The following is a 19229-nucleotide window of genomic DNA, read 5'->3' as shown; positions in this document are numbered from 1 at the left end:
CTAGGTATTCTATTAGTATTATTCCCATTTATCATCAGATAGAGATGTTCAGAGATATTAAGAAATTTGCCCCAAGATCACTCAGATTAGGGGGAAGGACAGGGACTCAAACCCAGGTATGCCTGGCTCCAGGGTACATTTTCTTCACTACTATGCCATATGGTATTCTGTATATGGCAGGTCACAAAAAACATTATTTCCATTTCCTTGCTGCTCTTAAAGTGCTCTGGCTAGGGGTGCCACATGTGCATAAACTGAGCTTCTGTATAATTCAGTGTATGTTCTGGGCAACTTAGAGAGCTCGCCTTCTTCTGCCATAGATGAAAACATAAACTCATTGCCTCCCTCCCCCAACTCCCATCTGGGCACTGAAAACTAGCATGTCTGTACAGGCTCCTAAATCAGTAACCCACACTGCTTGACAAAACCGTGTCCCAGATGGTACCATCAACTGGCTTCCACAGGCTCCCCAAATAATCACCAACACCCTCAATACACCCTCAATAGAAAACCAACCACTGATCCACTCAATGCCCTTTGGGGGCCAAACCTGACCTCCTATAGGACCCCATAACTCACAGCCCATATATAGAACTAGTGACTCCCATAATACCTTCAATAATAGTCCATCACATACTAACTCACACAGCCCTGCATTTACCAATATCCACAAGTCTCAATCAATGACTCGCATAGGGCCACCAAAACTGACTCCCAAAAATTTATAATCCCAGGCTTGCAAGCAATCATTTGCCACCTCAGTGTTCCAATCAATAACTCTTGTGGGCTAATCAATGACTTCAGACACTGACATCCCCAACTCTTATAAAACCTCAAGAATTTCCCAAGACTGTACCTCACTGCCCCAATGTGAATCATAGCTATAGGCTTTAGATTATCTAATTCTATTGGACCCTACCTCATTGATTCTTCCCCATAGAAATCCCCCCAATCCTTGACTCCCAGAGGAACCAAATCAACCCCAAACCTGATGTGGCATTGAATTTAGAGGACAAAAAGGAAACCTACAACACTTCCAGGCAGAAACAACACGTTATTTAAAATGGAAAGGGCTCACAACGGCACTAGACTTTTTGTTTGCAGTGATAGGAATCATATTAGAAGAAAATATCTGCAAATTACTGAGAGAAAGGAGCTGAGATCCGAGAATTTTAAACCCATCCTAGCTTGATACTATTCTTCTGTCAGAGGAAAAGACAAGTTTAGCCATAAAAACATTTATAACATTAAATGCCACCATTCCTAGCTCAGGAGAATACTCAAGGGAATAGTCTAAGCAATTATAAATTGAATAGTAACAGAAACCTCAAAAATCAGAGGAAAGCAGTCTTCAGAAATGATTCTTGAAATATACAGTTATATCTGAATAAAGAAAAATAACATAACTAGGCATATGGAATAAATAAGATTACTACTAAGTGGAAAATTTAAAAGACCCTGGAAAATCTACTGAGTAAAATGAGGAGAAGGCAAATTATGCACCTCTATTCCTAGATCCAAATACGATTATAACATTATTGGATCTAGTAATAGAGAAAATATAGACAATTATATTTCTAAGGAAGGTGAAGGCAACTACTAGCAGAAATTGATAAATATAATCAAAATCCCAAACTATCAGAATTCCAAGATAATAAGAACCCAGAGGGGAATGAGAAATGTGACCAAACCAGCAAAAATAGGAAAAGGGAAAGAGTGGAAATATCAACCAAATAAAATAAATAGTAAACATAAAATAATAGAAGGCACAAAATTTAGTATGTTATAATTCAACTAAATTGAATGAGCTGAATCCTGCCATAAAAGATAAAGACAATGGGATTGGTTCACAAAAACAATACACAGGTGCCACATATCTAAAACAAAAAGACAAAGATGTGAAATGAAGCATTGGACAGAAACATGCCATGCTATTTATCATTCTTTCTGTAATGGTTGGCACTCGTTGTGTCTTAGTTAGGAAAACCTTGCCTACCTCAGGGTCATAAAGATGTTTAATGTTTTCTTCTAAATTTGTATTGTTCTATCTTTTATGTTTAGATTTATAACCTTCTTGGGAAGGATTGTGGTGTGTGGTAAGTGTTAGGGTCAAGATTCATTTCTTCCAGGGCGCCTGGGTGACTCAGTCAAGCATCTGCCTTTGGCTCAGGTCATGATCCTGGGGTCCTGGGATCAAGCCCCAGGCCAAGTTGAGCTCCCTGTTCAGTGGGGAGTCTAATTCTCCCTCTCCCCCTGCTCCTCCCCCTGCTTGTGCACGCTCTCTCTCTGTCAAATAAATAAATAAATAAATAAAATCTTTGTTTAAAAAAAGATTCATTTCTTCCATATGGATATCAAGGTGATCCAGCATGGCTTATTGAAAAGACTGTCCTTTCTCCACTGCTCTGCAGTGTTGCTTTGCAACCGTCTATGTGGAGGTTCATTCCTGGACTCTGGGTTTTGATTGGTCTATTTGTCTATTTGTGGACCACTACTATAGTGTCTTAATTAATGTGCTTCATATCAAGTTTTGATATCTGGTAGAATAAAAGGTTATTAAATTGGACCACACTAAAATTAAAGACCTTGGCTCATCAGAAGACAAAATTAAGAGTGAAAAGGCAAGGGACGCCTGGGTGGCTCAGCTGGTGAAGTGTCTGCCTTCGGCTCAGGTCATGATCCCAGGGTCCTGGGATCGAGTCCCACACCAGGCTCCTTGCTCAGCAGGGATCCTGCTTCTCCCTCTGCTGCTCCCCCTGCTTGTGCTTCCCCCCCCCCGATAAATAAATAAAATCTTTAAAAAAAAAAGAGTGAAAAGGCAAATCCCACGGTGGGAAAAGATGACTGTAATACTGGTATCTGACAAACAACTCATATCTCAAATATATCAAGAATTCTTAGAAATCAATAGGAGCAATAGGAAAAGAGAGAAGGGAACAGGCACTTCCCAAAGAAGATATGCCAAGTGGCAAATATGCATAGGAAAAGATGCTCAACTTCATTAGTTAGCAAGGAAATATAAATTAAACTACAATCAGATACTCCTTCATACCCACCAGAAATGGCTAAAAATGGAAAAGATGGAAAATAACCAAGAGAGTTGGTGAGGATATGAACAATGGAAACTCATAAATTGTTTTTGAGGAGCATACAATAGTACAAACACTTTGTAAAACTGTGTGGTGTTATCTATGAAAGCTGAACACATGCAATAGCCTGTGACCCAGCTCTTCTACTTCTAGGAATATACTCAGGAGAAATGTGAGCATATGTTGACTGAAAGACTAGTAAGATGATGTTCAGAGTGGCTTTATTCAAAACTGAAAATTATGCAGATGCCCATCAACTTCAGAATGGATAAACAAGTTGTCCTATATTCATACAAGGAAGTACTATACAGTAACAAGAATGAACAAATTACTATGCACAACAGGCATGAATCTCATCTCATGAATATTACATTGGCCAATGAAGCCAGACCCAAAAGAGCAATGAATCAATACTGTATGATTATGTTTATATTAATTTCAAAAACATGTCAAACTAATCTATGCTGTTAGAAGTCAGGCTGTTGGTACCCCTTGGGAGGAGGTTAGTGATTGGAAAGGAACACAAGGGGGTATTTCTTGGGTGCTAGCGATGTTCTATTTCTAAATCTAGGTGGTGGTTGTGCATGTTCACTCAGTCTGTTAAAAAATCATCAAGCTAAATGCATAATCTGTGCAGTTTCTTACATTATGTCATAATTAAATAAAGATTTTAAAAATATACAATATACCAGACAAATGTAAGAAATTGAAAGCAGATCTAGAAATAAATTATTGAGTGGAAATTAAGTCCAAAGTGCTCAATAGATTAACAAAGGGGTCCATTTTTAATAATAAAATATACAATAAAAAGTACATAAACCTTTGCATAAATCTTTAGGGCCATTCAATATATACAAATAAAACCAGCACAAATGCATGAAACCACATGAAATCTTCAAAATCATAATTATGGAGACTTCCTCTTCTGGAGATGGAGTAGATATTAGTTTACCTATTCTTTCTGCTAAATAAACAACTAAAAAGTGTGGACATTATATATAAAACATAGGAAGAGGGGCGCCTGGGTGGTTCAGTCAGTTAAGCACCTGCCTTCAGCTCAGGTCATGATCTCAGGATCCTGGGATCGAGCCCTGCATCAGGCTCCCTGCTCAGTGGGGAGTCTGCTTCTCCCTCTGCCTCTCCCCCTGCCTTGTGCTCTCTCTCTTGCTCACTCTCTCTCTCAGATAGGTAAATAAAATCTTAAAAAAAAAAAAACATAGGAAGATTCTGAAAGGTGGAGTGAAGAGGGCAGATTGGCTAGGGATCCTGAGACCCCAAAAATGACATGGCAGTGAGTTCTCTGTGTTTTCTTTTAGCCTCATATATCCTAGACTTGGTGCTGGAGAAACCAGCAACTTAGAAAGGCCAATGGTGCAGACAAAAACTGCCCCAATAAAAGCCTGTTCTCTCTAGTCAAAGGACCAGGCAAGAGGCAGTCTACCAAGACAGAAAACTTTCAGACAATGATGGCTCTACTCAGGCCAAACACCACAAAAACACTGGGGTCCTACCACCGTTACTAAGAGCAAAGGCCAGGTGGAGAGCCTAGACTTCCACCCTTGACAAACTATAAGAAGGCACCCTCAACCCCTCACCCTGCCCCTCACCCCCTGCCCCCTGCCCAGGTGGTATCAGAGAAAGTCCATTAGGGTGCTGGAGCTTTCTTCCTTGCTGGACAGTAACACCTGCCTCCTCCTCGCCCACCCTTTGGTGACAGTGGAGACAATGTGGGGAGTCTGGGCTTCCATCCTCACCCAGAGGTGTCCTTCCTCCTCTCCACTGAGTGATGTCGGAGGAGGGCTGTTGGCGCTCCTACTAGGGCTCAGCAGTAATAAGGGCACTTCTGCCAACAGTGTCAGTGGACATCAAATGGGAAGCAGTGACAAGGTACCCAGCTCCCTCCCAGTCAGGGTGGTATCAGCAGAGGCCTAGTGAAAAGCATGAACTCCTACCCCCACTAGGCAATAAAAAGGAGCCCACCCCGAGGCACCTGGGTAGCTCAACCGGTTAAGTATCTGACTCTTGATTTCAGCTCAGGTCATGATCTCAGGGTTGTGGGATCGAACCCCATGACAGGCTCCAAGATGGGTGTGGAGCCTGCTTAAGATTCTCTCTCTCCCTCTCCCTCAGCTCCTCCCCCTGCCATTAAAAAAGAAAAAAGGAGCCCCCCCCCCCCAAGAGGCCAAGTGGAGAACCTGGACTTCCATCCCTACCTAGCAGTCATGAATGAGGTGACATCTCCCTTTACCAAACGGAGCTCTGTCAAGGGAGGCCTGTTAAAACAGTAGAGTTAAATAAATTCCAGAGCCTCTTAATACCCAAATATCCTGAACATAATGAAAAATTAGATGTCATACCAAGAACCAGGAAAATCTCAACTCGAATGAGAAAAGACACTGAGCAGATCCCAACACTGAAATAACACAGATGCTGGAATTATCTGACAAGGATTTTATTTTTTTTAATATAATATAATTTTATTTTATTTTAAAGATTATTTATTTGAGGGGGGAGGGGCAGAGGGAGAGGGAGAGAGAATCCCAAGCAGACTCTCCGCCGAATGTGGAGTTCAATCACATGACCCTGAAATCATGACCCCAGCCAAAATCAAGAGTCTGACGCCCAACTGACTGAGCCACCCAGGTGCCCCATCTGGCAAGGATTTTAGAGCAGCCATCATAAACATGCTTCACTGGCCAATTATGAAAAATGCTTAACACAAATGAGACAACAGAAAATCTCAGCAAAGAAATATAGGCATACCTCATTTTACTGTGTGTCCCAGATAGTGAAGTTTTTACAAATTAAAGTTTCATGGCAACTCTGTCAAGTAAGTCTATCAGCGCCATTTTTCCAATAGCATCTGCTCACTTCATGTCTCTGTGTCACATTTTGGTAATCCTTGTAATATTTTAAACTTTTTCATTAATATTATATTTATTATGGTGACCTGTGGCCAGTGATCTTTGATGTTACTATTGTAATTGTTTTGGGATGCCACAAACCACATCCATATAACCAGCCACAACAATCCCTTAAACCAAAGCCTAATCCAGATCAAGACCCTAATTCTCTTTAGTTCTCTGAAGGCTGAGAGAGGTGAGGAAGCTACAGAAGAAAGGTTTGAAGCTAGCAGAGGTTGGTTCACAAATTTTTTAAAAAAGATTGTATTTATTCATTTGAGAGAGAGAGAGAGAGCATGAGCGGGGGAGGAGACAGAAGGAGAAGCAGACTCCCCACTGAGCAGGGAGTCCGATGCGGGGGCCCAATCCCAGGACCCTGAGATCATGACCTGAGCCAAAGGCAGACACTTAACTGACTGAGCACCCAGGCGCCCTGTTGGTTCATGAATTTTAAGGAAAGAAGCCATCTTTATAACATAAAAGTGTAAAGTGAAGCTGCAAGTGCTGGTATGGAAGCTGCAGCAAATTTTCCAGAAGATTCAGCTAAGATAATTAATGAAGGTGGTTACACTAACCATCAGAATTTCAATGTAGACAAAACAGCCTTCTATTGGAAGAAAATGCCACTATGACCAGAAGGACATAGCACAACATTTTTTAAGTGCTGAAAGAAAAGAACTGTTAGCCTAGAATCCTATACCCATAGAAAATATCCTTCAGGAATCAAAGAGCTGTCAAGACATTTTCAGATGAAGGAAACTAAGAATTTGTTACCAGAAGACCTACCATAAAAGAATGGCTACAGGAATTTCTCTAACCAGAAACGCAATGATAAAAGAAGGAATTTTGGAACATCAGTAAGGAAGAAAGAACATGGGAAAAGCAAAAATATAGGTAAATATAATATGCTTTCCTTCTCCTCAGTTTTCTAAATTATGTTTGACAGTTGAAGTGAAAATTATAACACCATCTAATGTGCTCAATGCATGTAAAGGAAATATTTAAGACAATTATATTATAAATAGGGGAGGATAAAGGGACATGAGGTAAGTAAGGTTTCCACACTTCCCTGCAAGTGGTAAAATGATGCCAGTGGACTCTGATAAGTTGTGTATATATTACATGATACATAGGATATCCGGTTTAAAAAAGCTATATAAAGAGATCCCCCTGAAAACACTAGATTATCAAACGGAATTCTTTAAAATGTCCAAATACCCCCAAAGAAGGGCAAGGAGAGAGAAAGAGAGAGAGACAGAGAGAGAGGGAGAGAAAGAGCAAGAGAAACAAAAACAGAGAGAATAGACAGCAAACACAAAATATGACAGACTTAAACCTTAACATTTAAATAATTACATAAAGTGCAAATGGTATAAATGCACCAACTGTAGACAGAAATTAGTAGGTTCTATTTCAAAAATCATGACCCAGCTATATACTGTCTACAAGAAATGTGTTTCAAATATAATGATATATGTAGGTCGAAAGTAAAAGGATGGAAAAGATATATCATGCAAACATTGATTAAAAGGAAGCAGAAATGGATTTATTAATATTGGATAGAGTAGACTTCAGAGTAAAGAAAATTACCAGGGACAGACAGGGACATTACATAATGATAAAAGGGTCAGTCCACCAAGAAAACATAGCAATTTTAAATGTGTATGCACCATGCAATAGAATTGCAAAATATATGAAGAAAGTCTTAATAAAACTGAAAGGAGAAATAGGCAAAATCACAATTATAGTTGGAGACTTCAATACCTTTCCTTCAACAACTGAAAGAACAATCAGACAGAAAATCAACAAGGTTATAAAAGAATTCATGAACATCATTAGCCAACAGGATCTATGCAACATTTATAGAACTTTCCATGCAACAGTAACAGAATACACATTCTTTTTTTTAAAAGATTATTTATTTATTTATTTGAGAGAGAGAGAATGAGAGATAGAGAGCACAAGAGGGAAGAGGGTCAGAGGGAGAAGCCGACTCCCCACCAAGCAGGGAGCCCGATGTGGGACTCGATCCTGGGACTCCGGGATCATGACCTGAGCCAAAGGCAGTCGCTTAACCAACTGAGCCACCCAGGCGCCCCAGAATACACATTCTTTTTAAGTGCCCACAGAAAATATGTCACATAGACCATATCCTAGATCATATAACAAATCTCAGCAAATGTAAAAGAATTAAAATCATACATAGTATGTTCTCTGACCACAATGGAATGAAACTAGTAATCAAAACAAAGAGGTAACAGGAAAATTCCCAAACACTTAGAAACTAAGCAACATACTTTTTTTTTTTTTTAAGATTTTATTTATTTATTTGACAGAGAGAGAGACAGTGAGAGAGGGAACACAAGATGGGGGAGAGGGAGAAGCAGGCTTCCTGCTGAGCAGGGAGCCTAATGCAGGGCTCGATCCCAGGGATCATGACCTGAGCTGAAGGCAGACACTTAACGACAGCCACCCAGGTGCCCCTAAGCAACATACTTCTTTTTTTTTTTTAATTTTTTTATTAATTTTATTTATTTTTGAGAGAGAGAGAATGACAGAGAGAGAGAATGAGAGGGGTGAGGGTCAGAGGGAGAAGCAGACTCCCTGCTAGGCAGGGAGCCCGATGTGAGACTAGATCCCAGGACTCCAGGATCATGACCTGAGCCGAAGGCAGTCGCTTAACCAACTGAGCCACCCAGGCACCCTAAGCAACATACTTCTAAATAATCCATAGCTCAAAGAGGAAGTCTCAAGGGAAATTAAAAAAATACACTGAACTGAATAAAAATTAAAATACAACATATCAAAATTTGTAGGATACAGTCAATCCTTTAGCCCCTCCTTGACCATATAAGAATGGACCTTGGGCCTGGAACACTTCCTTACCAAGAGACAAAGAGCCCACACAGCCTGTGCTGGGTTATTGCCTTGTGTAGGAATATCTTTCCCTATGTTGAACTCAGTGTGTGTTATTTTGTTCTGTAGAAGTTTGTACTTCAGTGGCTCTTAGGCATGCCCCTAGCTTTCAGTATTTCAGACTCCATGGGGGAGTGGGTGGGTCCTTCCACTGCAATATGAGAGGGGTGTGAATAGTATCTTAGTTCAGTTTAATTTATATTTCTTTGCTAACTAATGGAGTGAAGGATCTTTTCCTATGCTTACTTGCCATTTGACTGCCAGGGGACCCGCTAGCTATGAGGAAAGGATACATACTACTGATGCTGATCTTGCTCTGTCTCTTCTCTATGCAAGTAAAGCATTGTTCCATTCAGTGTTTCACTGTGTTGTGTTTTCGTTGGTGACTCTGATACCAAGATGCAGCAGGCAGAAGTGTTTGGAGTGGTCCCCTGGGATTTGATAACCAGTGCATAATACTTTGCTCCATAAACTAAAGCAGTGCTATAAGGAAAATTTATGGCACTAAATGTTTACAAGTGAAAGAGAAAAAGCCTCAAATCAATTATCTAAACTCTCGTCTCAAGAAATTAGAAAAGAAGGGACGCCTGGCTGGCTCAGTCAGTGGAGCATGTGACTCTTGATCTCAGGATTGTAAATCTGAGCCCCACGTTGGTTGTAGAGATTACTTAAAAATAAAATATAAAAAAAAAAGAAATTAGAAAAGAAGAACAAAATAAATCCAAAGCCAGCAGAAAAAAGGAAATAATAAAAGTAGGAGCAGAAATCAATGAAATTGGGGGCACCTGAGTGGCTCAGTCAGTTAAGCATCTGCCTTCAGCTCAGGTCATGATCCCGGGGTCCTGGGATCGAGCCCCGCGTTGGGCTCCCCACTCAGTGGGGAGCCTGCTTCTCCCTCTCCCTCTGCTCCTCCCCATGCTTGTGCTCTCTCTCTCTCTAATAAATAAATAAAATCTTTTTAAAAAAGAAATCAATGAAATTGAAAACAGAAAAACAGCAGAAAAAAACCAATGAAACAAAGGGCTGGTATTCCAAAAAGAGTAATAAAATAAACAAGCCTCTAGTAATATTGACAAAGAAAAAATCAAAGACACAAATAATTAATATCGGGAATGAAACAGGGGATATCACTATAGACCCTGCAGACATCAAAAGAATAATAAAGGAATACAATAATAAATTTGACAACTTAGATGAAATGGACCAATTCCTCAAAAAGTACAAACGACCAAAATTCTTCCAATATGAAATAGTTCATTTGAATAGTCTCATAACTATGGAGGAAATTCAATTTGCAATTTAAAAGACAACTCTTGAAATATAAATCTCTAGGCCAAATGGTTTCACTGGAGACTTCCACCAACTTCTCAAGAAGAATTAACACCAATCCCACACTATCTCTTCCAGAAAATGAAAAGGGAATTCTTGCTAACTCATTCCCTAAAGTCTGATACCAAAAGTAGACAAAGAGTACAAAAAATACATCATTGATGTGCTAATGTTTTCCCACGTTTATACACGGTTTGCATAGCAAATTTTGCATATTTTGTCGTCACCTGTATTTGAAAATAGTATGTTTCTTGATGAATTATTCTATTACCTAACCAAAACAAGTATAAAGGAACCTATAGACCAATATCCTTCATGAGCATAGATGCAAAAATTCTTAACAAAATATTAGCAAATATAATTCAACAATATACAAAGAGAATTACACACCATGACCAAGTGGGGCTTATTCCAGGAATGCAAGACTAGTTCAATATTTGAAAATAAATCACTGTAATCTACCATATTAACAGGCCACAGAACAAAAAAAATCGCATGATCATATCAATTGATGGAGAGAAAGGTTTTGACAAAATCCAACACCCATTCATGATTTTAAAAAAACCTCTTAGAAAACCTGGAATAAAGGTTAACTTTGTCAACTTGCTAAAAATAAGATCAACACAAAAACTATAACTAACATCATACTTAATAGTGAGAGACTGAATGTTTGCCCCCTAATATCAGGAACAACACAAGGATGTCGACTATCACCACTCTTATTCAATATAATAATGAAAATTCTAGCCAGTGCAGTGAGGCAATAAAAAAGAACAAAAGTCATAGAGATTGAAAGGGAAGAAATAAAACTGACCCTACTTGCAAATAACATGATGGTCCAGATAGAAAATCCCTAGGACCCTACACAAAAACTTCCAGAAGGAAAGGTGCCTGGATGGCTCAGTCGGTTAAGCGTCTGCCTTCAGCTCAGGTCATGATCCCAGGGTTCTGGGATCGAGCCCCACATCGGACTCTCAGCGGGAAGCCTGCTTCTCTCTCTCCCTCTACCTTTCCCCCAGCTTGTGCTCTCTCTCTCTTGCTCACTCTCTCTCTCAAATAAATAAATAAAATCTTAAAAAAAACCAAAAACTTCTAGAAGTAATAAGTGACTCCAGCAAGGTTACGGGACACAAGAACAATACACACCAAAAATCATTTTATATACTACAAATGAACATGACAAAACAAATTAAAAACATAATACTTTACATCACTCAGAAGTGAAATATTTAGGTGTAAATGTAACAAAACATGTACAAGCCTTGCGTACTGAAAACTAGAGACTGTTGATGAAAGAAGTCAAAAAGATCTAAATAAATGGAGATAGAGACTGTCTTTATGGTTGGGTAGCCTCAACATAGTAAAAATATCAATTCTTCACAAGTTGATATACAGAACTTAATATAATTCCTATTAAAATCTCAGCAAGAGATTTTTTGTAGATATAGGCAAAATTATTCCTAAATTTATGTGGAAGGACAAAGGATCTACAATAGCTAAAAACAATTCTGACAAAGAATGAAATGGGAGAAATCAATCTACCTGTTTTCAAGGCTTTTTATTTAACTACAGGAATCAAGACAATGTGGTACTGATGAAGGGATGGACACATAGATCAATGAAACAGAAGAGAGGGCCCAGAAATAGCCCCACACAAGTACAGCCAACTAATTTTTTTTACAAAGGTGCAAAAACTATTCAATGGATGAAGGAGAGTCTTTTCAAGAAATGGTGCTGGAGTAACTGTATCATTCATAAGGAAAAAACAAAATGAATCTCAATCTAAGTGTCACAGTTCATAAAAAATTAACCTAAAATGGATCTTAGATTCAAATGTAAAATGTAAAACTATAAAACCATTAGAAGACTACGTGAGAGAAAATCATCAGGACTTAGGGCTTAGTAAAAGTTCTTAGATATGACACCAGAAACATGATCAATAAAAGAAAAATACATATATTCGACTTCAACAGATTAAAAACTGTAGCTCTGTGAAAGATGCTGTCAGGAGGATGAAATGAAAAGCTACAGGCTGTGAGAAAGTATCTGACAAAGACTCATAAGTATAACATATAAAGAACTCTCAAAAATCAACATTGAAGAAACAAACAATCCAATTAGAAAATGGGCGAAAGACACGAAGAGACATTTCACCAAAGAGGACATATGGAGGGCAAATAAGTACATGACAATATATTCAACATCCATAGACAAGCATATTCTAGAATTTATATGGAAAGACACAGCTCTTAGAATAGCTAAAGCAGTCTTAACAAAGAAGAATAAAGTAGGAGTGAACAAAATAATTTAACTAAGCATTACATGCAGCTCTATGAGAATATAAAATCCCCAGCAAACATAAACTACCAAAATCAATCCCCCCGAATGTAGAAATCTGTTAAGACTACTAATCAGAGAGAAGAAAATAATTATAATTTACCATTTTAAAGATTTTTCTTTATTTGAGAGCAAGAGAGAGAGCATGAGCGGGGGTGGGAGGTGGGGGCGGGAGGCAAAGGGCAAGGGACAAGCGGACACCCTGCTGAGCGAGGAGCCTTGATGCAGGGCTTGATCCCATGACCCTGAGATCACGACCTAAGCCGAAATCAAGAGTCAGACGTTTAACTGACTGAGCCAGCTAGGGCTCCTACAGTCAACTGATTTTAGATAAGTGTGTCAATATAAGTCTGTGGGGAAAGAAAAGCTTATGACATCAAAAGCACAAGAAACAAAAGAAAAAAATAGATAAATTGGACTTTATCAAAATCACAAACCTTTGTGCTACAAAGTCAACCACCCAGAAAGTGAAAAGATACCCACAAAATGGGAGAAAATAAATGCAAATCACATATCTGACAAGGGACTGGTATCCAGAACATATCAAGAATACTTACAACTCAATAATAAAAAATCAAATCACTCAATTAATAATAGGCAAAGGATTTAAACTGATATCCCTCCAAAGAAGATACACAAATGGCCAATAAGCACATCGTCAGTGAGTTCGGGCTGCTATAACGAACTACCACAGACTGGGTGGCTTAAACAAAAAACATTTCTTTCTCACGGTGCTGGAGGCTGAGAAGTCCAAGATCAAAGCACCAGCAGATTTGGTGTCTGGGGAGAACCTGCTTCTTGGTTCATAGATGGCCATCTTCTTGCTGCATGGCAAAAAGGGGAAAAGGACTCTCTGGGGTTTCTTTTATAAGGGTACTAATCCCATTCATGAGGGCTCCACCTTCATGACCTCATCACCTCCCAGAGACCTCACCTCCTAATACTATCACATTGGGAATTAGGATTTCAACATAGGAATTTGGGGGAAACCTAAATATTCAGTCCATTGCATACATGAAAAGATATTTAATATCACTAGTCATTAGAGAAATAGAAATCAAAACCACAATGAGATACCACTTCCCACCCACTAGGATGGCTAGACTAAAAAAAGACAGTAACAAGTGTTGGTGGGGATGTGACTAATTGGAACCTACATACATTCCTGGTGGGATGTAAAATGGCACAGCCATTTCGAAAAACTGTTTGGCAGTTCTTCAAAGTGTTAAACATAGAGGTACCATATGATCTAGCAATTCCACTCCCAAGAGAAATGAAAATAGATGTCCACACAAAAACGTGGACACAAATGTTCATTGCAGCATTATTCATAGTAGTTAAAAGTGGAGAAAGCCCAAATGTCCCTCAACTGATGAATGGAAAAACAAAATGTGGTATATCCTTACAGAAGAATGTTAGTCAGTAATAAAAAAGGAATGAAGACTGATACATGCTATAGCATGCATGGATGAATCTTGAAAACATTATGGTAAGTGAGAGAAAAGAGTCACAAAAGACCACATATTGTATGATTCCATTTATATAAAAACCTGGAATTGTTAAATCTACAGAGACAGTAAGTGGTTGCCTACAGCAGGGGGATACAGAATAGGAATGAGGAATGAGTACCATGTTTCTTTCTGAGGTTATAGAATGTTCTAAAATTAGATCGTGGTGGTGGTTACACAACTCCATGAATATACTAAAAACTACTGAATTGTAAGCTTTGAATCGGTAGTTTACCATAAGTTTATGGTAGATGAATTATATCAATAAATCTGTTAGAAAAAAAAGATCATGTAGCTAGTAAGTGGTCATGCAGGATTTCAAACCCAGTCTTTTGGCAAGGGGAAGGTACTCAATAAATGTTTGTTGAATAAATGAATGAATGAACACATTTCACTTTCAAATTAGCAACAAAATAGGGATACCCTCTATCAAGTATCATTCAACATTGTTCCAAAAGTGCTAGCTAATGCAAGAGAAGATGAAGTAATCAGAATAAATATTTGGAAGGAAGAGAGAGTATCACTGTTAACTGGATGCAATATGATATTCTATCTAAGAAAAGTAAGAGACTAAAAAGCAACTAGAATTCACAAGAGAATCTGATCATTGCATTGGATAAGAAATACAAAATACAAAAAAGAAAATAAAAGTTGACAGATTTTTTTTTTCCTTTGGAAATAGAAAAAGTATGCTTTTCACCATGGTGACAAAAACAAATGTAAAATATCTAAGAATGCGATTTTTTTTTTTTATAAAAAAAGGTGCTGGGTCTATAGGAAGAAAACTATAGGGGCGCCTGGGTGGCTCAGTCAGTTGAGCCTCTGACTCTTGGTTTTGGGTCATGATCTCATGGGTGGTGAGATCAAGCCCTGAGTCAGGCTCTGAGCTCAGTGGGGAGTCTGCTTGAGATTCTCTCCCTCTGCCCCTCCCTCCACTCTCATGCACACTCTCTCAAATAAATAAATCTTTTAAAAAAGAAGAAAACTATAAAATACATAGTTTTAATGGTTGTTCTGAAATAAAATAAGATGGTTTTAACATTCATAGGGAAGAATAAATGCTAAAGAATATTAAAGAAAACAACCAAAAAAGAAAGGAAAAGAACAGTGAAGGGGCTAGCCCTATTTGTTATTAAAAGTATTTCTAAAAGTCAACATACTTTTTTGAAAGGGAGTAGATACATATATCAGAAGGAAAAATAGAGCTCAGAAATAGAGCAATACATTTGGAAATTTATGTGACAATAGTGGCATGCAGTTGAGTTAGAAAAGTGTATTCATTTGATTGGTACCAGCAAATTTTCTATCCAAACGGAAAATACAAACTTCGATCTCGTCTCACACCACACATCAGAGTAAATTCCAGTTGGACTGAAATTTAATTTTAAAAATTAAAACAATAAAAATGTTAAACTTAAGGCATATATTTGTTTAAGCATGAAGTGGGGAGAACTCACTAAGCAAGACAAGACTCAGAACCAAAGACAGATATCTCTAATCAGATAATTATTTTTTCTAATTATATGTGAAAACATCTTTCAAAAATCAAGATATAAAGAGAGATAAAAGGGGAAAAATCACAATAAGTGACAGAAGGTTAATATTCACAAATTAGAAAGACAAACCACCCAAAGGAAAAAAAGAGCAAAGGATATGAAAACTTTAAAAAACATATGCAAAGAGGGGCGCCTGGGTGGCTCAGTCGTTAAGCGTCTGCCTTCAGCTCAGGTCATGATCCCAGGGTCCTGGGATCGAGTCCCACATCGGGCTCCCTGCTCTGCGGGAAGCCTGCTTCTCCCTCTCCCACTCCCCCTGCTTGTGTTCCTGCTCTCGCTGTCTCTCTGTCAAATAAATAAATAATAAAAAAACTTTAAAAAAAAAAAACATATGCAAAGATACTCAACCACTAGTTGCCAGAAAAATGCATATCAGAGTAAAACAAGATACTAGATACCATTTACTTTACCAAAGTAAAAACAGATACCATTCTGTTTGGCCCTCGGAATAGGGAAAATTAAAAAAAGCAGCAATATTCAGTGTGGGAGAGAATGTTAGAGTGAGACTTTTTATTTATTTATTTTTCTATTTTTAAAGATTTTATTTATTCGACAGAGCACGAGAACAAGCTGGGGTGGAGGTGTGGGGGGAAGAGACAGAGGGAGAGGGAGAAGCAGACTCCCCCCTAGTGTGGAGCCCGAGTGGGGGATGTGACCCCAAGATCAAGACCCCAGCCCAAGTCAGATGTTAAACCAACTGAGCCACCCAGGCACCCCGGAGTGAGCCCTTTTATATGTTGCTGGTGGGAGTACCAATTTTACAAAAGTTTTGGAAAATAATTTACCTAAAGTTCAATATATACCATCCACTTTAAGGGACATCCATTTCTGCACCTAATAATCACTCAGATGACAGTCTCTGAGTGTAGTTTAGAAATCAATAACAAAAATTTCAACTTTTGGGGCACCTGGGTGGCTCAGTTGGTTAAGTGTCTGCCTTCAGCTCCGGTCTTGATCCCAGGGTCCCGGGATTGAGCCCTGCATCGGGCTGCCGGCTCAGTGGGGAAGCCTGCTTCTCCCCCTCCCTCTGCCTGCCCCTCCCTCTGCTTGTGCTCCCTCCCTCTCTCTCTCTCTCAAATAAATAAATAAAATCTTAAAAATTTTTTTCAACTTTTTAAAATAGATTTTTTATTTATTTGACACAGAGAGAGATGGCGAGAGAGGGAACACAAGCAGGGGGACTGGGAAAGGGAGAAGCAGGCTTTCTGCTGAGCGGGGAGCCAGATGCGGGACTCGATCCCAAGACCCTGGGACCGTGACCTGAGCTGAAGGCAGATGCCTAACGACTGAGCCACCCAGGTGCCCCTTCAACGTTTTGGAAAATTAGAATCTCATATCTACATAACTATGGGGTCAGAGAGAAAACCACAACAGAAATTAGAAAACATTTGAAGTAAACTGTAGTGAAAATGTTACATACCAAAATTTGTTACATGGAGCTAAAGTGTTCTTAGAGGAAAATTCATGAACTTAATGCTTATATTATAAAAGAAAAGTGACTGAATATTAATGAGATAAGCATTCAACTTAGGAATTTAAAAATAAGAATAAAAGAAAAAACCCAAAGAAGAGAAATAATGAAATCAAGGGGAGAAATTAATGACGCAGAAAACAAAAATACAGGAGGCCCAACAAAGTCAAAGTAGGGTTTTGAAACAATCCCATCTCGGTTTAAGACCACCCATCACTGACTCCGGGAGGCAGCATATCTGATTCCACTGGCCCATCCATCAACCAGTCCCAAATAAATGCGTGACTGACACCACAGAAACCTTGACCATCCACTCAATAAACCCCATCACGCACCTCATAGACCATGCAACAGTCACCCCACGGTCCGAATCATTCATTCATTGATTCTTCAATACCCCATAAACTCTCCACCATTCACTCCACAAACCACCCATTACTCCCCAAACACCCTCACCACTAACCCACTGAACTCCAATCATTCATCACTTACCTCACTAACCCATGATTCACCCCACAGACCTCCACCACTTACCCCACAGCTCCAATCACTTACTCGGCAGACCCCATCAGTGACCTCTGAGAATCCTCACCCCTCTCCCCGACAGACTCCTCATCGCTCACCCTAAAGACCCCCCAGCACCCTCATCACTCATCCCACAGACTACCCATTTTATTTTCCCCACTGACCCCATCACTCACCCCAAACCCCTGTCATTCACTCCACGCCCCTCCTACTTAGTGACCTCAGAGAAGCCTCCTCACTCACCCTACAGAGTAGCATCACTGAGTGCGAAATCCATGTCACCACACCCCCATAATCATGTCAGTGCTTTACTGGCCCAACTGTGCCGCCTCTGTTAAACCCAGTCCCGGAACCCTAAGTGTGGAAACTACCTCTGAGGGACTCTTCCGTGTCTGGACTTCACCGTGCACATGCTCAGTGTCAGCTTGGGAGCGGCCGGCCGCCCGCCACCCCACAGGGTGCCCTCGCGCTGTGTTAGCGCGTGTGCGTGGAGGTGGAGAGGCGGGCTTTCAAATGTTCTTTAGTGACTTTGTCAGGCAACTAACATGGCTGTCCCCTCGGGAGTGTCTCTACGGGAGTCGCCATCTTGGAAGGGTGGTCATTTCGGCCGCGGAGCCGGCAGTCCCCTGCCCCATCTGGCCCTGCGGGATTTCCCGGGAGCCGACGGGGCCGGGGCGCGGCCTGTGCCGCCGGCACTTCTCCCGCCCGCGCCGCATTCTGCGCAGTGGCCGCCCAGGCGCAGGCCGGCCGCTCGCCTTCCCGGCGCTCAGGGGCCCCGCCCTCGGGTCGCATCCCCCGGGGAGTCGCGGCTTGTTCACGCGCCGCTAGGCCTCTCCCCCCCCACCCGCCCCGCTTCCCGCCGCCCGGTCCCTGCTAGGAAGACTCCTCCAAGCAGCAGGCCCAGAAACGGGCCCGCCCCCGCCCCGGCCTCCGCCCCGGCCTCCGGCCCTGGCTCCCCGTCGAGAGCGAACGGAACGGCCCCTGACGGGCGCGGGTGGCGCGCGGCGGCGGGGCCCGGGGCGCCGCGACGCGCCCACCTGCCGGCGCCTCTGTCCCCGCGTCGGCTGAGGGCATCGCCGGGCTCCTCCGGGCTCCTCGACTGTCACCGACCCTGGGTGGTTGCCACGGGGTGGGGGGGGATAGTGCGTGTCAGATTTAGGCCAGGAAGCGGAAGTCGCCCGCAGCGAGAGTTTAACCACTCTCGGCGCGGGGAGCTGAGGTGATTTAGCGCCAGGGACCAAGTATCATGTGGAGCGACTAATTGGGGGGCCCGTGATATCAGTGGTGGGGCAGTTCGTCCAATTTTTAAAAATCGAGTGGTCAACCTTCCTGGTTTCCTTCTAAAAGCATTAAGGCTAAAGTTCTAAAGAGCCAAGTTTTGATTCATTTCCATTAGTGTTTGGTTTCAAATGCTAATTTGTAACTTTTTCCCCCTTTTAACCCGCGAATTATTTAGAAGTCCATTGTCCAACTTGCAGAACTTCTCCGAGACTCGCAGGGCAAAGGGAATGGGTACTTTTTTCAGGCTGCTGCAACAGGGACAACAGCCCAGCCCAGCGTTTCCTGGAGCTTGGGGAGTTTTATAGGGGAGAGGA

At 40.8% G+C, this 19229-nt stretch overlaps 1 protein-coding gene across 3 annotated transcripts in view; it reads right to left on the bottom strand.

Annotated features, from left to right (window-relative positions):
- Nucleotides 1-18761, bottom strand: part of ZNF41 (zinc finger protein 41) — a 44225-nt gene extending 25464 nt beyond the window's left edge. The window contains exon 1 of one of the 3 annotated variants that reach the window (XM_028113467.2): nt 18672-18761. The gene's annotated coding sequence lies outside the window, so the exon portion shown is untranslated. The other 2 variants (XM_028113469.2, XM_028113468.2) reach the window with 2 other exon arrangements.
- Between the last annotated feature and the right edge of the window lie 468 nt (nt 18762-19229).

The sequence above is a fragment of the Eumetopias jubatus genome, unplaced genomic scaffold (assembly GCF_037043125.1).
Source record: "Eumetopias jubatus isolate StellerSeaLion01/CBP00866 unplaced genomic scaffold, mEumJub1_p1.0 scaffold_11, whole genome shotgun sequence".
Lineage (NCBI taxonomy): Eukaryota > Metazoa > Chordata > Mammalia > Carnivora > Otariidae > Eumetopias > Eumetopias jubatus.
The sequence above is the reverse complement of the archived record's forward strand: the minus strand, read 5'-3'. Positions and strand labels throughout refer to the sequence as shown.